At 40.3% G+C, this 18,558-nt stretch overlaps 1 protein-coding gene and 1 long non-coding RNA gene across 3 annotated transcripts in view; one reads left to right on the plus strand and one right to left on the minus strand.

The window, feature by feature from the left end:
• Nucleotides 1-18,558, minus strand: part of SYNE3 (spectrin repeat containing nuclear envelope family member 3) — a 254,097-nt gene that overhangs the window by 76,690 nt on the left and 158,849 nt on the right. The window lies entirely within an intron of this gene.
• Nucleotides 2,584-18,558, plus strand: part of LOC125695481 (uncharacterized) — a 145,214-nt gene continuing 129,239 nt past the window's right edge. Inside the window, exons 1-2 of one of the 2 annotated variants that reach the window (XR_007377971.1) lie at nucleotides 2,584-2,648; nucleotides 4,470-4,743. This is a non-coding gene — a long non-coding RNA (uncharacterized LOC125695481). Of the gene's footprint in view, nucleotides 2,649-4,341; nucleotides 4,744-18,558 lie in introns of those variants that run through there. The other variant, XR_007377970.1, reaches the window with a different exon arrangement.

Below are 18,558 nucleotides of genomic sequence, written 5' to 3' on the forward strand. Positions count from 1 at the left end.
AACTGATGCTGCTTTTAATGTGAAATCTAAAACGTAAGAAAGAAAAAAAAAACCCTCACTGGAAGAGGAGCTCAGAACTGTAACTGGTAGAATGGGGGTTTTAATGCAAGTTTCAATTTTCTCTCTTTCATGTTCACCAGAGCAAGCTGTCTTGTAGAGAAACTACGTCTGTGCAGCTTGAACAGAATTTGCAAAATGTGTGCTGGTTACACTATATTTATTGTATAGTTTACTGTTTAGTTCAAATGCAGTCAGTATATATTTATGCTTAAATAGCATCTCAGCTTAAACAGCCACTCAGCTTCACTACCAGTAGAAGTGACTTAAGCATGAACGCTGATTATGAATAGGCTGTGCTCAGAGGCAGTCAGTTGTGATTATTAGTAATGTAGGTATAAGCACATGATTTATTTATTTATTTTTTTTTTGTTCATACACCATATCACATGAAATGCAAAGCTCTAGTTCAGTTTAACTTCTTGAAATTCTGATTAAATGAGTTTTCTTACAGCTAATCTTTGAGTGGTTCTTGCCATTCTAAATGTAAGATGAGGTTTGGAAAAATAAATAAATTTCAAAAGTTTTTTGGTTATTTGTGTCAAAAGACCAACTGAGATGGTTGTATACTGTAAACAAAGATAAGGTAACTTGAAGAAAAGCTAATCATTTTCTACTTCAGTGTTTAATTCTTAGTCTGGCTACTACATCTACTTAAACAGCTGTTTCATGGTGCTTTATTCTTTTGTGAATGTTGAATATATTTCAATATTATTATCTGCTGCTGCTTTAGCATAAAGGTGATTTTAGCATTGTCAGATCCTCTTTCTCTGAGCAACATTTTTTTCTCCCTGCACAAACTCCTGCTGTTACTAGAACTATGAACAGTTTTTCTACTTTCTCTGTCTCCCTTAAAAAAGAAAAAGTTAAAATTTTGTACAGTATGTAGTGCTGTTTATATAAATCCTTGGCTTAATTAGAATATCGTAAGTGAAGAAGTGAAAAGGAAGAATGACACCAAAAAGCCACAGGAACAGGAGCATAAAATTTGATTTCTGCCTGCATTCCTGGAGGAGATGTATCTTTCCAGGCTCTGTGCACGTGAGCTGTTGTTTTACTTGTTACCTCTGTGTAGATGCTCATACTAATGTCACTGTAATGAAAAAAAAAATCCTCTACTTAAGTGATAAAACTTTGGTTGCCTACAAAGAGGTTTATTTTGAGTGTTAATTGAGAATTTCCCCACAATTTAATTCTCTGGTTGATTGTTTTAGAAAACTGGTGCTACTCTTTTAAGGGAAATAGAAAAGGTATCGTTGATGAATGATTTGCACTTGCTTTTCTCATACTCTGTGTAAAAGAGAGAACAGCTGCCAATGGTGGTGTCTGGTGTCAGTTAATGGATATACCAAGCAAATTCTCAGGGATGTAAGCTTGAGGAGTCTGTGGTCTGGAGGATGTGAAGGGTTGGAAGAGAGAAAGGATGACTGCCCACAGTAGGAAATGTCAGGAGGCAGCAAGGGAAGGAATGATGCGGGAAGTGTTGGGAAAACCCCTGGGTAGTGCTGCTTGTACTCCTCTCATACAATAAAATAGTGCTCAGAAACACAGCTTGGGAAGGCTGGAGATACCAAGGAGGATGACTGAGAGCCGGCACAGAGCTCGCCTCGCTCTCTGTCTCTGAAGAAAGAAGCAAAGCTACATGCTCCTGAAGTTTGCCATTGTACAAATACATCTCTATACAACAAGAATCAAGGCTGATAACGAGCATTGCCACCTGCACAGCTTCTGATCAATATTGGCCACATCATGAATCCTCTGAATCCCATCCAATATTGCACTCTTCAGTTCTCATATGCCACCTTGGGCATGTATTCTAGCTGGCTGTGCCTCCAGCAAGTTGCTTCTGGACTCGTTTGGGCTGTGTTGCACTGTTGAGGGATTGCAATGAGAGGAATGCGTGTAAATCATTAACTGCTATTCTACTACTTTAGGATGTAGTCCGAACATTTACCAAACTGGAAAGTTTCCTACTATTATTGTAACTTATACACTGAAACTGATATTTTCAGAGTATTCCTTTGGTAATGTTGCTGTGGTAAAAGGCTGAACTGAATGGACCACGTGCTCACATAAATTAAGGTAATCCTTTGCATCTGGTAGCACTTCTCACCTGTCACATATAAAACGAGGTGGTTTGATTTAAGCAAATGGAATCCTTTATGGAGTATGTGCAAGCTGTTTCCTCATCACTTAAACCTTCAGCGAAAAGGGTGGGCTTCCTTGATCTTACTGAGTTAGTCAGAGGCAGATGGAAGTAGGCTGCAACTGTCCGTTGTGTTGCTAGTTTTCATTTAGGGGAATTCAAATCAATTAAACTGAAAACTACTCCCTAGAAAAGTTGTTACCAGCTCCCAGCATCCTAATGGATTACAGGGTGTAGCGGAAATGCTGAGTCATGGCCTGAACCACTGATTGAGCACCTGGTGGGAAGGCAGGGCCAACCCAGCGGAGCGCAGGTGCAGGCAATGCAGCTGAGTGACTGGAAGGGTTGGAACCAGGATCCCCCCCTTCCCAGACCTCATTTAAAGGTTGGCAGTGGAGGTGAGAGTATCCTACTCAAGATCTTTGTAAGCCTGAGGTTTTCTGAGGTTAGTAGCTTCCTCTCCTCCCCTCCCCCTTTCTGTTCTTATAGCTATTGCATTTGAATAAATCCTGCCTTGACGCAGTCTAGGGCCTTGTTGCTGTGCTTTTTAGGAGTCTCTTGGGACTAATGAAGTGTGAAGGAAATAAAGCGTGGGGGAGTGTGAAAGCAGAGAATTGTACCAGCGAAAGCCTCTCTGAGCTGCCCGAACCTAGCTGAGGCCTTTTCAGTGCCCGCCTCTAAGAAGGGTGGTATCAAAATGCAAACTGCTGTTTGAGCAATAAGTCTCTGTCTAATTCAGTTTGTGTAGATGCAAAACTTAGCTCTCCTTACAACAGGTATTTCAACATCAATGTTACAGGGTTGTGCAAGGAGAAAATGTTTGTTTGTTATGAGGCAAGCACTGATTCCTCAAGTCTCTGAGAGCAAAAGTGGGAAGATGATGGATTAGAGAGTTTGAAGCTTTTGGGTTGTTCACGGTGTTGGCTGGTGCATCCACTTCCCTTTTCATCTGAAAGAGTGATCATCCAGTTTTTCACTATTGTTTCACTTTTTTGGAAGTGAAGGTGGTTTTAGCTGGGCTCTTGTATAAAATTTGTGATTGCTGTAGAGTGAGCCTGAGAAGAAAGGAGTGGTGTTGCATATAAGAAATTGAATATATTCATAGTTTCTATGATCCCTTTGATGAACCAGCCATCAGAAATGCTTGCAGGGCAGCAGGCTGCTGGCTTATCCTTCCTCTCAACAATAAAGAAAACCTTTTAAGGGCAGCTTTTATTCTTTAAATTATTTAAATGTTTTAAGGCCTTTCAGGACAGAATAAATAAGCACACTAGACTTTTTAATAGAGGAAGCCACTTACAGGTTGCTTCTTGAGCTGTTGAAGTATGTACCATAACTTCTGAAGTACTTTATGATCTTCAATATTCATTCAGAAACATCTTTATTAGTTAGACAAATTAATCCTCATGCGTGATGGAGAAATAGTATTTTTTTTTTAATTGCAATCATTCTACATGTGAAACTATGTGAGTGCTCCTATGCATATACAGTGAGACATTTGCATTTTTGCGTATGTTTCTGTAGCACTCTGCTGTCTTTCTTGATGTTAAGCTTCCACAGGAGGTTGGTTCAACATTTTTTTTTAAAGATGATCTCCTGTAAAATTTTACTTTGTGTTTAATAGTAAGATGAATCAAAAGGGCTTTGCAGTATCGAGTTTAGAAGAAACATTAAATCACTTTTCCTTGTTATGAGTCCATTCTTCAAGGTCCAAAGGATTTTTGTACAGTTCAGCTTCAAAACCCACGTGTTCATTTTACAGGCCGCAGTACACTGAAGCACAGATAAGTGATTTGCTAGTCATACTATAAATGCTGCAAAGCTGAGAAAAAAGTTTTGGAGTCTTTTGTCTTAAGCCTATGAGCCAGTAAGTGAAATGTGTTTTTTTTTTTAAAGAGTATATCAGTAAGCATTTTTGAGTTCTCATGTCAGATCCACACTACAGTTTGTATTCTTAAAATACTACTTATCAGCCAAGAACTCCCTGCTGAACAGCCATACCATGAAAGCCAGTGTTTCTAGTCTCTGCTGCAGCACTCAGAGCCTGGCTCAGGGCTGGATCCTGCTGCCGAACCACCCAGGAGATGGTGCTCTTGAACCGGAGATAAGCTCACTGCTGACCCAGAAGCATCCCCAAACGCAGCCCTCCCTGTTTTTCCTTTGTGTTGCATGCTCTTTTTGGGGGTTCCCATTTCCTCTGGGGAGAAGAATGTGATGATGTTGTGTGCGGAGCATATTCCCATCTGATCCATAATGTGATTTCCAGCCTGGTGATCCTACGCCCTTGCCTGAAATGACGCTGGTGCTTGTAGGAGGTGTTTTTCTCTGGACTGTGAGACTAGTGAGATGCTGAAGCTGAGCACGGAACAGATTCGCAGCTGATTGCCCTCATTGGAGCCTGGGACGTGCTGTGCCCAAGCCAAGCATCCGAGGGGTGCCAACTCCATTGCTGCCAAGGTTCGGAAATCCATGCTCGTGTTTGGGGCTCCCTGTGGCCTCCTCACTGGGACAGCCTTTAACCATTGACACGTGTCTCAGAGGTAAGGGCGGTTCCGTGTTGGTGGGGGCCTGAGTTTGGCCCCATGGTGCTATTAGGCTACTGTCCCCTGGGACGTGTGGCGCACAAGGGGTTGAGGTGCCACTTGGGCACACAGCTTGGAGATACCCTCACCTTGGGTTGCTGAGGTTGGAAGGGGGAATTTGGATGTGGTTTGGAACATAGTGTCTGAGCAGGGGAGTGGCAAGAAGTCAGGTGGCTGCAGTGGAATTTTCTGCTGAATTGCCATCTTGTTGGTTTCAGGGGCTTTGAATTGGGTTGGAAAGGACCAAAAGTAGCCAGATCTGAGCAGCCAGTGCTCAAGTGGGCCTTGGCAAAATGGGAAATAAAAAAAGTTCTTAGCAGTGTCTTTCCTCAATTGCCAGAGAAGTTATGACTTTTTTTTTTTTTTTTTTTTTTTTTTGCAAATGTATCCAATGAGTGAGGTTTTATTTCATATAAATCCACTAAGTCTTTTACCTGTTTTCTATCTGAGCTGGCACCACCAAAGCAGATCTTTATGTACTGAAGCAGAGGCAGGCAGCAGAGAATACTGCTGCTGTTGTGGTGGCTTACAGGGCCTGGGTATATAAGCTGCACCCTGCCTCAGAAGCTTGACAAGCTCAGTTCTGCTGCTGTGTGGCTACAGAGACTGTGTGGTGGGTGCAGGATAGCAGAGCCACTGCTTACAGCCCTGCTGGGGCCAATCCATAATGCCAGAGTTACCCTCAATGTGTTGTGTGTCTTCTCTTCCTGAGTAGTTAACAATAAATCAATGCTTAGCTTTACCAGTGGCAGACAGAGCAGTGTTAATTCTTGCTGTTATTTCTATGGCCAGAGGTAATTTTTTTTTTTAAGTTCTTTTCTCCCCAATTATTTACTGCTAATAAATGATTTAAAGCTCTGCCAGTGCATCTTGAGGTCTTCTCCTGCTTGAGTAATCACCTGGCAGCTCAAGGAGGGGGAGCTGGGCAGGGATGGTGGGGCAGCTCTGTTGCTTGTTGGTAATGAGGCCTTGTCAGCGAGAGGAAATTAAAGAAAAATTAAAAGAAGCTTCTACCTATTTAGCAATAAGTAAAACAGAATGAAATAGCCTGAAGCAAGTCTGCTCAGACACCTTTACTTTTTGCAGAGATATGATGTACGATTTAGCCAGCCCTGCTGAAAAGCTGTTCAGTTCTGTGGGGCAAATGAAGCCTGACCTCAGCCACCAATGACTGAGAGCTATGAATAGGAGAAGATCTAGGACTCACATGGTGACTTCAGCTCAATCAACACAATTCTGCACAATTCTGTCTAAGAAAAATAACTTCTTCCTATATATGAAAGGGGTATCTGGGCTGGCACCAGGCTGTAGCAAATATACTTTTTTTTTTTTTTTTTTTTTTTAGGGGCTCTACTCTATTTTGCACTAAAATCTCTTGGATAAAACAAAGCACTAAGAATCAGAATAATGACTCAAACCTGGGTGACCTGTCTCCTCTGAGACCCCAAGCCATCAAGAGTTAATCCTTCGCATTGCCATTCTTCCTGAACTGGGAACTCTGCTCCAACAAGAGGGAGAGTGTGTGCCTCTTCTTGATAGTTGTCACCCTAACTTGTGGCTGGGTGCTTTCTGCAAGTTGGGCTGTGTTGGTTGGGCCTCCCTTGTGTTCAGCCTTGCTGTGTCCAAATGCAAGTAAGGCAGCTTTTGTCAGCCGGTTGTTTCTGGTGTAGGTGATGTGCTCCAGGTTGGCTACTTGCTGCCTGGTTTCTACTTCTGCCAAGTCTAAACAAGGTATATGTACCTGTCTATTCAGACTGAATCAGAGTCAATGTAGGTATAGGATTTCAGATCAAGATTACCTGTTTTACGTGTTAACATCCTGATAGTTGGCTCTTGATCCTAAGCAACGTGCAGGAAGGAATTCAAGACAATCGTTGCCTCTGAAGCTGCTTTAACATAATATGGTCCTGTAGTTTGGTGTGAGAGGAAGTACTGGAAGTGACTGTGAAATCTGAACTTCAGAGTGAGCAGGTTTCAGTAACGTAGGGTTAATCAAGAAAACTCCTGAAGGAGAAATATAGGAAAAATATCTATAAAGATAACATGGATTGAAGTGAAGAATGGATAATAGAATCTGGAGGGTATATATGTTGCTGAAGAAAATGATATTGGGCAGGAAAAGAGTAAACCAGTACAACTGAATGGTAGCTTTGAGAGGTTTGTTGGGTTTTCTGTTTTTTGTGGTTTTTTGTTTTTTGTTTTTTTTTTAAATCTAAAGGAAATCATTCCCAACTTTAAGCTTTCCTATACAACGGTGCATTAATTAGTGTAAGGGCTCAATGTGAGAGGGAATTAAAAGGAAATGTGGTAGACTGCAAGTATCTAGAGGGATAAAATAAAAATGGTTTAGGTTTATTCCTATTCTGTCAAATGATAACTGGTAGTTCAGAAAGTAGACCACTAAAGATTAAAGCTAGAAATTAAAGATGATAAAACATTACGGAGAATCTAAATGATTTCCTTGCATCGGTCTTCAGCACTGAGAGTATTAGAGCTGTACCTACTGGGACTTGTTCTTTTCTGGTAATCAAGATGTGTCAGAAGAAGAGCTGGAACAAATCAATAACTTAAAAATCAGTAAGTCACCAGCTCCAGATGATACTTTAAAGAGTTCTGGAGGAACTTGGTATGAGATAGCTGAACTGCAGCGAAAATGCGCTTTCCATAATTTTCAATAACTATTCTGTTGGAGAAATGGAGAAATAACAATTACACCTGTAATTTAAACACAGGATTGTGATGGTCTGTGGAAGCATACCGTTTACCAAGCCATACGTTTATGCTTTATAAGCTGTTTGGAAAGGGAACCGAACATGTCAGGATCTAAAGGGTAAGGCTTTTGCGTCTTACAATTAGTCCTCACCTTTGTTGTTATTCCAGCTGAGCTAATTGAGTTATGGACAAGAAGAGGCAATTACTCTAATTTAGCAAAACATCAAAGTACCTTTGACCTGTGTAGGATATTGTAAATCAAGGAGAGGGGAGCTTATTGCATAGATCTTGGCTTATGGGACCAGCCTAGGCTGAACGTTCACAAAGGCCTGATTATCCTTGTCACTTCCATGCTGCATTGGACCTGTGACTTTACTTCTCTGGGATGGTGTGATCCCACTCAGGTGACACTAAGACCCACTTCCAGATGCCCAGAGAAGTGAGAAACCAAGAATGGGAGGGTTATCAATTTCAAGCCTCTGAGAAAGATGCAGGAACTCTGCTAATCTAAGTTGGGGTAGGAGTCAGAAAAGGTGAATATTGGTAAGAAAGCTGACATGCAGAGGTTTTTCTGAGGAACTGAAAAGGAATTGAGATCCAAATGGGGAATTGTTAAGTCAGTGGAAAGAAAGGCTCTTTCTACAGCATAGAAATGTGCTGCTGCTTTAGAATGATGTGGAATGATTTTTTTTTTTTTTTTTTTTCCAAACTATTGGAAGAAATCACTGCAGTTTTTCACAACTTCAGCCAGTGTGGGTGTGGCTTTTAGTAAATCTCAGGACTACTACTTCCTTATTTCTGCTACTTATTCTTTTGTTTTTGCCTTTGCAAATCCTCCTACTGTTTCTTCTCATTTCTATTTCCATGTATTCCAAGATCTCCCTTCCCTCTCTCTCAGATGTGTGTGGATGCTGCTCCTCACATCACTGCCAGCCAGCTCACAGCTGTATTGACTCTGGTGCAGAGCCACTCAATTAGGCCAGCACTGCTAATTAGAAAGCATAGGATGCAATGTCTTGCTTTAGAAATCTGTATGTCTTAATATGCATTGTACTCTGCTGATTGGGAAATGCTGATTTATAGCAACGTTAAGAGATGCAATCTAAAAAAACACAAACAGATTTTTACAGGCTTCTGAAATAGCCCTGCTGCCTTTTTCTGCACTGTTCTGTACAATTATTCTCACGTCAGTAGGTTCCAGTCTCAGCGTTTCTAGTGTTTCACTGGGCATTTTGCAGGGAGCAGTGTCAACCACAAGATGCCAGGAGAAGTGCTATATTATGGATGATAAACAAGAATGTAGATTTTTAAGAAATCTGTTTCACAATTGCATTTAAATTTTCTGTGCAGTCATAGAAAGGAGGAAATGATGGTGTGCATGTGTCTGGAGCACCTTTCAAATCAGCTGATTTAGATGCTTACTTGGTCTGCCCTGTGCTGCCATGGCTAGAGCTGCCTGATTCTGATACTCTGCTTCCTGAATCCCCAGGGCCCTGCTGCTCAGCTGTCTCAGAGCTCCTCCATGGGAAAGGTCTCCCTTCCGTGAGCACAGTTGTTGTGGCTTATATTGCAGGACGAGGGGAAATGGTTTTAAGTTGAGGGAGGGGAGATTCAGGTTGGACGTCGGGGAAATTGTTTACAGAGAGAGTGGTGAGGTACTGGAACAGGCAGCCCAGAGAGGTTGTGAATGCCCTGACCCCGGAGGTGTTCAAGGCCAGATTGGATGGGGCCCTGGGCAGCCTGGTCTAGCATTAAATGGGGATGTTGGTGGCCCTGCATGTGGCAGGGGGGTTGGAGATTCATGATCCTTGAAGTCCCTTCCAACCCTGGCCGTTCTGTGATATTGTCACAGTAATTCAGCAGCTTGGAATGACAGTTTGGAAAGGTGTAGACTTGTGAGTGTTCTCCAGATTCAAATGGAGGCAAATTGCTAATCCTTCAGGCTTGTTAGGTTTGTGTCCCACCTTCCCATTTATGAAAGCACCTGGTAACTGTGTTTGTTGTGAGTGCAACAGAACTAAGACCTTATAGATATTATGAATCACGTGTACATAAATACCTCCATCAGATGCTTCCCTAGAGCTTGTTTCCATGCCTGAGACTCAGACCAACACAAGGTGATTGTGTTCCCTCTGCATCAGCAAAACATCAGGCAGCTCTGACATCTCTTCCCACATCCAAAGCTCCTCTGGGCTGGGTAATGCAATAAAGTGTTGGAACTGTTGTTGATTGAGCAATTATCAATTTCTCAAAGCCGCTTTACTCATTTTTACTCATGGAAAACCTTCCTCCTTAATAGGAAAGCCATGGAGTGGGGAGTAGTGATTATAACCACAGGTTTGAGGAGGCATTTGTGTTTGTTAGATTATCAATAACATCAGCTGAACTCCCTTAGACATCTTAAGTTGTAAATGCTTGGCTTGGCTCCTGCTGGCAGAAAAACTGTTTTGTGATCATATTTGTCCAAACAAGGCAAATGGTATCCATACAGTTGGTGGTTTTCTGACCTCTCAATACCCATAGTTGAAGGCTGGGATTCTGAGCTTGTGGTCAAATTACATTTTTGTTTTGTTTTACCTTCCAAAAACTGTAAGAGTGAAATGTCAGGTCTGAGAGAAACAGTTCTGGTCATTTATTCTAGTTTTTCTACTTGGTGATGCCAAAGTTGAAGGTAAACTACAGTCAATTATTATTGGTTTTTTTTTCCCAAGAGTTGCATTATTTTGCATGGTCAGTCTGAATTTCCAGAGTAGCTGATTTCAGTTGGAACTGTATGTGCTTGGTTGATTTAAAAATCAGACCTAGGGCTTCTAAAGCCAGGCAAAGAGCCACAATGGTTTAGACAGTAATTCTGGCACTGATGGAATGGCTGTTCTTCCTTTTACAGGGATCCTCTCATTTCAATGGCTTTAAGGATTAAAAATACTGGAACTTTGCTGTTTAAAATCCTTTCCAATTTGAAGCAAGCTAAACTCTATCAAGAAGTGCCCAAGATCAACATGAGACACTACAGCTCCCAAATAGAATGTCCAGCGGGCATCTCAGCTCCTCTATGCAGATGATTATTTGACACTTTTTTTTTTTTTGTGAAGATCATAAACAATGCATGATGGAGTGCTGAAGCATCCTATGTAAGGAGAATTGGGAACTAATATTCTGAGTGCATGGCAGGAACTTACTAATCTGAGTATTGCTAAGAAGGCAAATCCTCATTTCATGGTGTCAGTAGTTGGGTTAATGCTATAATCTGTTCACTGTCACTTTCTCATTTGCCATCTTGCGTTTTCAGTCTGGATATCTCCACTTAGATCTTATGAAAACATGTTTACCTTGTTTTGGTATGCAAAGCAGTTCTAGCAAGTCGTGGAGACTTTTGGGGACTTACTTGACTTTGAATTCAAATCCTGGAGGATGGAGATATAGAACTATAATTGTTTCTCAGTGTTGATTTTCTCCTCCTATTAGTTGACTTGCTGCTCAGTGATTCACTCAGTTAACTTTAGATTGGCTCAAGAGATTGAAAAGCCCTTTCATGCGCTCATATTTTAAATGTCTCCTTCTATTCTTTTACAAACAGACAATTGAATGATAATGACTTTGAATCCAAAGCACTATTTGCTTTACCATAGCAAAATGTAACTGAAACCATCCGAAGTTTTGAGTAGTTGTTAAGAAAATGATCTACTGTTTTTCAAACTATGCTGCTGCTTTGGATGATACGCCTCACTTCAGATAAACAAATATGTATTACTTTTATTACCATAATAATACAAGTCTGTGTGCTTTGAAATTCGGATGTGCTTCCTTTTTTCCTGATTGTAATTAGGGCAGAGCAAGTAGTTCAGAAGGAGACATCTTTTACAGCAGCTCATGCTGGGGCTGTAGTCATGATGTTAAGCAAGAATCAAAGAGACCCTATAGGCTTTTACAGGTTCTACAGGTGATACAACTTTGAGCTCCAAGACTCAGACTCTGTTTTCTGATAAATTGATGGACTAGTACTGCTTAACTGAGTAGGATTTGTCCTTGACTCTGTTTTGTCCACTGAGCAGTTGTTAGGAGTGACCAGTGATATCTCACTTGCTTCTGCTGTCTCTGCATCCTCCTTGGGAAAGCAGTCTGTTTTTGGAGGAATTAGTTTTGTTGTTGAACTTCTAAATTGCAACTGGCAATGGTCCTCTGGGTGATGACTCTAATGTGAGAGCTGAGCAAACATTTATTTGTATGGAGATGTCTATGTGGAAAACAGCTGTCTGTGCTTTGATTATAGTCACTTATGAGTGATCTGTGCATCTGTTGGTGTCCAAAGAGGTATGCGGGCATGAGGGCTCAGTTCAGTTACTTAAGCATAGATGTTAGGTGCTGTTTGGGATACCTTGGAGTAAATGAGATGCCCATAGTGTTGCAGGTTTGGCACAGGACTTCTGTTGTCAATCAAGCCCAGGTTGACTGGGCCAAGAAGACTTTCTGTCTTCTTGACAGAAAGTTGAATTGCTCTCAATTGCCTGTGTGCTGTATTAGTAAAATCTTTCAGCAGTGGGAATCTGGACTCATCACTCATTTGTAGACAACTGGATGAAGACATCTTTACCTACAAATGAATCCAGTCTGTTATGGCTAAATATACAGATATAGCTCCTGGAGGTAGCCTTAAGATAAATATCCAGATAAGGAGCTTCAGAGGGCAATGTATTTGGACTATTTTTTTAACACCTGTTTTAGGATGAAATGGATTGTCTTTGGAAAGTGCCTTTCATCAAACTGGCTACAAAAAGACTAATCATATTAGCTGTTTAAATTTCAGGTGGCTAAAAGGAAGAGTAGTACCCCTTCTTTTGTTCAAATGTAATCCTTTTAACTCCACTGACCCAGAAATGGCTCTCTTTAGAAAAAGGCTGCAGAGACTGTGTGGGAGACTCATTAATAATATTCTGAACCCCAAGGAGCATCTTAAGTATTTCTAACTTTGCAAGCTTAATTTAACTTAAAGTTGGTTGGAACCAAGTTAAGCATTTAATAAAGGCTTACTGTTTTTCCTTCTCCAGATAAAATATCATAACCTTACGGCACACATACACGCAGGAAAAATCTATGGATATGAGAATACTCCTTTGTTCTAATCCTCTGGACAATTCCAGTCTTTGCAGATCTGGGTAGTAGTATCTCTTCCTCTTGCCTTCCTTCCAAAAAATAAAAATCCCATTAAGGTTGGTTTGGGAGATGTACAGACCATGAGGGCTGCTGTGGGATTGACTGGGGAAATTTAGTGTGGTAGTAATGATGTTTTCAAATGAAGGCTGTCTGACCCAATCCTCTTTATAGACTTATCTCATTTAGAAGCTTAAGTGAATCATATGGTCAAACTTTTGAAAAAAGGTGAGAAGGGAAAAACTGGGACGACTGAAAAAGTGCAAGAAAAATAAATGTCTGAAAAGTGCCACATCTACAGCGTAAATTCACAATTCACTGATTGCTCTGGGGACATGGGGAAGTTATAGCAGCAAATACGTTAATACTTGGTGTCTGTGAACTGAGATAACTCCAGTGGGATTAATTTTGCTTGTACTAATGAGAATCCAGTTCTCACTAGTGTGGGATGATGGCTCTTCTGAGATAGTGATGATGTCAACTTGATACTTCATTAAACAATATTATTTTCCTTCAGTAATCAGAATATAACCTTTTTCAGGTGCTTTGATTAGTTTAGCTTTTTTGTCTGTGTATAGACCATAAGAATGCCTAGAATTCAAACTGATCCAAGTAATTTATTCCTGATTTACATATACATAGGAAAATGTGCATTTATTTATCAAGTAGCATGGATAGAGCTATTGGGATGAATGAGCCAAGCAGATCCCGGCAGCCAGAAGTTTCTTGATCATCACTGTTCTGCACTTAGATCCATGCAGTGGGACATGTATGTCTGTACAGACTTCTAAGGAAAACTGAGCAACATACTGCTACTAACTTGACGTTTGTATTCCAGTTATGCCTTGTTTATAAAGGCCCGAACTGATCTTACAGCTTGTAATGAAATGATCACCATGACAACATGATGCCAGGAACAGTGCCAGGCTCTTGAAGCCCATCTCTGGTAGAGGATTCCTACTGCAGCTCTCCAGCAAAATCAAGAACTGAGTCCAGATTCCTTGGTTGCAATTCTATGCTAGAAAGACAAGGCTGTCTGCAATAATTCTGCATGTGCATAGAACTAGATAGTCATCAGGGCAGGTTTTCCCCTACGCTTTCATTGTAGTCATTGCTGTCCCCTAAAACTATTGCCAACGCTTATTCTGTGCAAATACTGTTCTGCCATCACTCCCTGTTTCTGTGGAGATCTGATAAGTTGTTGGAAATGAGTCCACAATAGTTAGTGAGGGCACCAACTACAAGGACCCTATTGTTTGTGCCATCATCGCTACCACTGGTTGCTTTCCTGATGGGCTTTGACATTCTTTGCAGTCTTGCTGACCTTCCTCTGGACTCATTGTGCAGCTGTGCCAAGCAAATTTTTTAATATTCTCTTGAATGTTAAGAAATTTTCTGCTGTTTAATTCCAATCTCCTGCAGGAAGGTGACCTTAATTTTACTTTTTTTCTTCTTTGAGTGTTATTAGATGTAAGTACACATGTCAGTCCTATCAGCTTATTTAACCTTTCATTTAGTTCTCTACAGATTTTTAAGGTGCCTTTCCTCCTTTGTCCAATCTTCTTGATATTAATTCTTCAGTGTACTGTGACACAAACGTGTTACATTAAATTACAATAATGAGTTGAACGGTGTTCCCATGGCAGTAGGATTTAGAACAAGTTCTGCATCTGAAAAAAAAAAAAAAGGCCAACAGATTAAAGCATTGATGTTTGTCTTAAAACATGTTTAATTCCTGCAGATACTTTCAATTTTCAAAGTTTTATTTCACTTCAGATGATTAGGGTCCATGCTGCCTTTGCCTGTGGGCTGTGATGTTATTGTCTGCAGTGTGTGACAAGCCTGGGGCAGAGAAGGTGTATTCTAGGGCATGGACTGTGCTGGTCTTATCTTGTCTGCTGGAACATGTCCCATCCTGAAGAAGCTGATTAAGGTAAGCAGAGGGATGGTGACACTGATACTTTAGCTTCTTTAGGAAGCAAGAAGAGAAAATCTATTAAATTTTCAGTTGCACTGTGCAACCTGATCACATCTTGATATTTCTGACGAATCCATTCTGGTGGTTTTCCTTTCTGACCCTCCATGTTTGTGCTGTCCTCAGCTCAGCCTTCAGTGCGCTTTCTTGGTTTTTAAACAAGTACTAATATGTCTTGCAGATTTCCATAGGAAGAATTAGATGGAAGCTGCCCAGAAAAAAGCACCTCCACTTTCATTGTTTCTTGCAATTCTTAGAGTTGACTTTACCTCCCTCTTCCAGGTGCTGCCACACCATTCAGGCATTAGCACAAAGCTTGGACAGCCTCATCCATCAGGTGTGGGTTCCTCATGAGTGATGCTGGCTGGGGGGGGGAGGTTTCCCTCTTTTGAGGCTGATGGGAAGAGCAACTGATGCTCACAGTGGAATTGAAAGGAAATCATGGTCCTGTGTACACAGAGGATGGCTAGCTCTGTCACTAAAAACATAATCCCTCTTTTGGAACAATGCTTCTGACAAGTGAACTCATCTTCATTATTAGTTTGGGTCATGACAGAAAAATAAACTCTCCTATCCAGAAGATACTGCTTGTCCTTCGCTTATGTAAGTTAGGAAGGGCTGTGGCCTCTGGGCTCTCACTGAACATTGAAAGTATTCTCTTTTCTGTACTTTTCCAGCTCATTTGATAGAGGTATTTTGGTAGATTAAAAAAAAAAAAAAAAAAAAAAAAAAAAAAAAAAAAAAAAACAAACAACCAAAACTTTTATTTAACAAAAAAGTCTTAATTACACAAATGCTTGGTGTGGACAGGAAGGCTCACGTCAAAAGGTTTAAGCCTTGGGTTCAATTTGGATGAATGCCTGAAATTTAGTTCTGAACTAGTGGCAGCCTTTGAATTTATAAATATTAATATCCATCTGAGATTCCAGTCCAAAGAAAAAGCAAGATTTTATTCTGTTCAGGTTTCTGATTCTCTGCTTGTCACTGTAGCAAATGAGCCCTCTCCAGGCAAGCAGTGAGTGGCCTGACTAACAACCAAGTAGCATTTATCCTTTCTTCCCACTGGTTTTGGGGAGAATATCAAATGTCTATCCATTCAGGTCAATGACTTTAAAAGGCATTAGGTATTTTTGAGGACATCTGTGAAATTCCAGCTTATCTTTAGGATTTGCATGCTGCTGGGATGCCTCTGTTAATGAAATGCAACGTGCAATTTCAGTATCCATTCACTTCCCTAAGGCAGAGGGGAATGTCCAGCTATATCAAAGCATTTATCCAAAGCCAATGACTAGGATTCAAAGTTCTCAGATCAGATGAACTAGTCTGAAAACAGCTGAATACGTGACATCAGCACTGGAGTGATACATTTGTTATGACAAAATTATGGGAAAGCTAATGTATTTTAGAATTCAGAACTTGTTTTCTTTCCATCTCAGTACAAAAACATTATATGTTTTATTATTTCTGAATCCTAAGTATAACATTGGATTTCAGGCTGCATGAGTGATAATGCCTGGAAACTCAAAGGGGATCTTTTGCGTGAATATTTGTTAGGATTCTAGGTAGAGGTATCTGTGCCATGTGCTGCTTAAACAGGTATGTCCTTTCCATCTGCTGCTCACTGTATGCACGTTAATGTGTATTTGCCAATTGCTATTTGCCAACTCATATAAAAATATGCTGAAGTCTCTTGGTAGTAGGCTGTCATTGTGGATTTGGGAATTTTCAACTTGTGTTAAGGCTGAAAATCCCACCAGGACAGGGTGTTTGGTGCTAGTTCGAGATTCCTGTTTCCAATGTCATGAAAGTCAAGGGAGATAAAATGTTACCTGATTCCTTTATGCATTTGGCTTGGGCCTGAGTAAAGGATTGGCTGGCATTCAGCAGTATTTTATGCTGAAGGAACTCTGGTTTTCTATTCAAAAAGGTGAGCAGAATTAGGAGCTGCTTCTTCACCACCTAGGATTGAATACTATTGGTATTTTATACTGTGTTCAATATCAGATAATTGCTAAAGTGCACTAAACTACTGTCTCAATGTATCCACAAGCAATTAACAATATTGATCACCCTACATTGACCTTGTGAGCAAATAACTGCTTTTTTCTCTTTCCCTTGATGAATTGTGCTTTCTAAATGCCAACATATATAGTTTTGTCAAGTTGTCAATTTGCAGGGGCTACAGGCACTGAAATTTACGCTAGTGCTTGCTGGTATGGCTACTTTTTAGGATCAATAGAAATATTTGTACCCATGCTGAGGAATAAAATGTCCTTTTTAATGAAGTTTGATGCAGGGGGAGCTTTTGAAACACTTTGAAATCTGCACAGATTTCTGTACCACTCTTGGGAGGTAGGGGGGATCCAAAAGTCACCTTATAGAGTTAAAATGGGCCAGAGCCATCTTGCTCAATTGTGACGTTAAACTTACTTTTAAACTGGGACTTATTTTCTTCATCTAATAATTACATTTTTGCCAGTCTTCTCAATCTTATCAAAAACCTTGGATAGGACACCAAATAGACAGATAATTGAAACAACTATCTTCTCATCCAGGGGGACTGTTGAGGCCTTCTTGCTGTAGGTATTCTAGACAGTACTGTACTTCAAAATGAAATAATTTAGATCTTGTTACCTTTTATTTGTAGTCTGCCCTGTTTACCTAATCCTCATCTTGTTAACATTATCTTCATAATGAATAAACAATGATGTTCTAGTTTTGTATGACATTTTTCTCTTAAAATTCTGTGGCACTATGTATCTGTATGCTCACGCGCAACCTTCTACAATGAAATTATCTGTTGATATCCCTGCCGGAATAATCACAATGACTGCAGAGGTGGGAAACACATTATTTGCTGAATTTTCTCCTGTCAAAATCTCTGAAATGTTCTCTGCAGCAGAGAATAAAAAAAATAATCTGAAACGTCTTGGAGTGGCACTGCCGGCCTAGTGACTAGCATCACTACAAAAAGCTTTGCAGAGCTGCATTATCCAAAAGACAAAGAGTAAGGGAGTTTTGGGGAAGAAATACCTCTTCAGTTTTCTTACATCAGCATTGAAGTCCATTGGCAGAGCAGTATGTGGGGAAAAACTTGTTGATAATTTCACTGCTCTCTTCATACAGGAAATGGGGCGTATTGTTGCGTGATAACAACCACCAGCACTGCTCTCCATCACTGACTTGATGCCCCCATAAATGCTTGTATCCAGGCTCCTCCCCTTGGACAACTGGCATCATCTTAAGACTTCTTATCTTTGTAAAAAGCATCTTGACAAACCATTCAAACACTGTCTCTTCCCTGCCATTGTACTTGTTTATTCCAAACTCATTGTGTCTTTAGCTAAAGCAGGTTATTGAAAATCCATTTAAAACGCAGAGCAGTTTTATACTGAAAGATATCTAGAGGGCAGCAAATCCAGAGGGAAATCTCATCCTTCAGTGCAAACAAAACCTCTTCTATTTTATTTCTGGAAAAAATCAAGCACAGTTATGTAAAACCTTTTATTTCTCTACACAAAGCAGCAGTAGTAAGATATCTCTATAAGGCTGAGCTATGAACATACCTAGGAGTAAACTTGTAATGTGATTAATGGTTACTGTGGTAGGCAAGGATTCTGAAGTTCAGGTATGAGTTATTAAGAAATTGCTCTGCCATCTAAAATCGCATCTGAAATCAAATGTATTTTTAGCACAGCACTGTGTGGTGTGGAATGTTACTGAGTTATTTGTTCATAATCATAGTGATTGTGGAGGATATATTTAATAATAATTTGATATTTAATTCAATACTAGACGGTGCTTCTGGTTGCAGTTCTGTTATTCTTTGTGTTTTGTTCAAGTTGTATCTGGCTAAACTGTAGCTGGCATTCATTAACTATTAGCAATTAAGTCAAGCCTTCAGTCCATCTTGCCTTAATCTGTGGCATTCTTCAGCA

The sequence above is a fragment of the Lagopus muta genome, chromosome 6 (assembly GCF_023343835.1).
Source record: "Lagopus muta isolate bLagMut1 chromosome 6, bLagMut1 primary, whole genome shotgun sequence".
Classification (NCBI taxonomy): Eukaryota; Metazoa; Chordata; class Aves; order Galliformes; family Phasianidae; genus Lagopus; species Lagopus muta.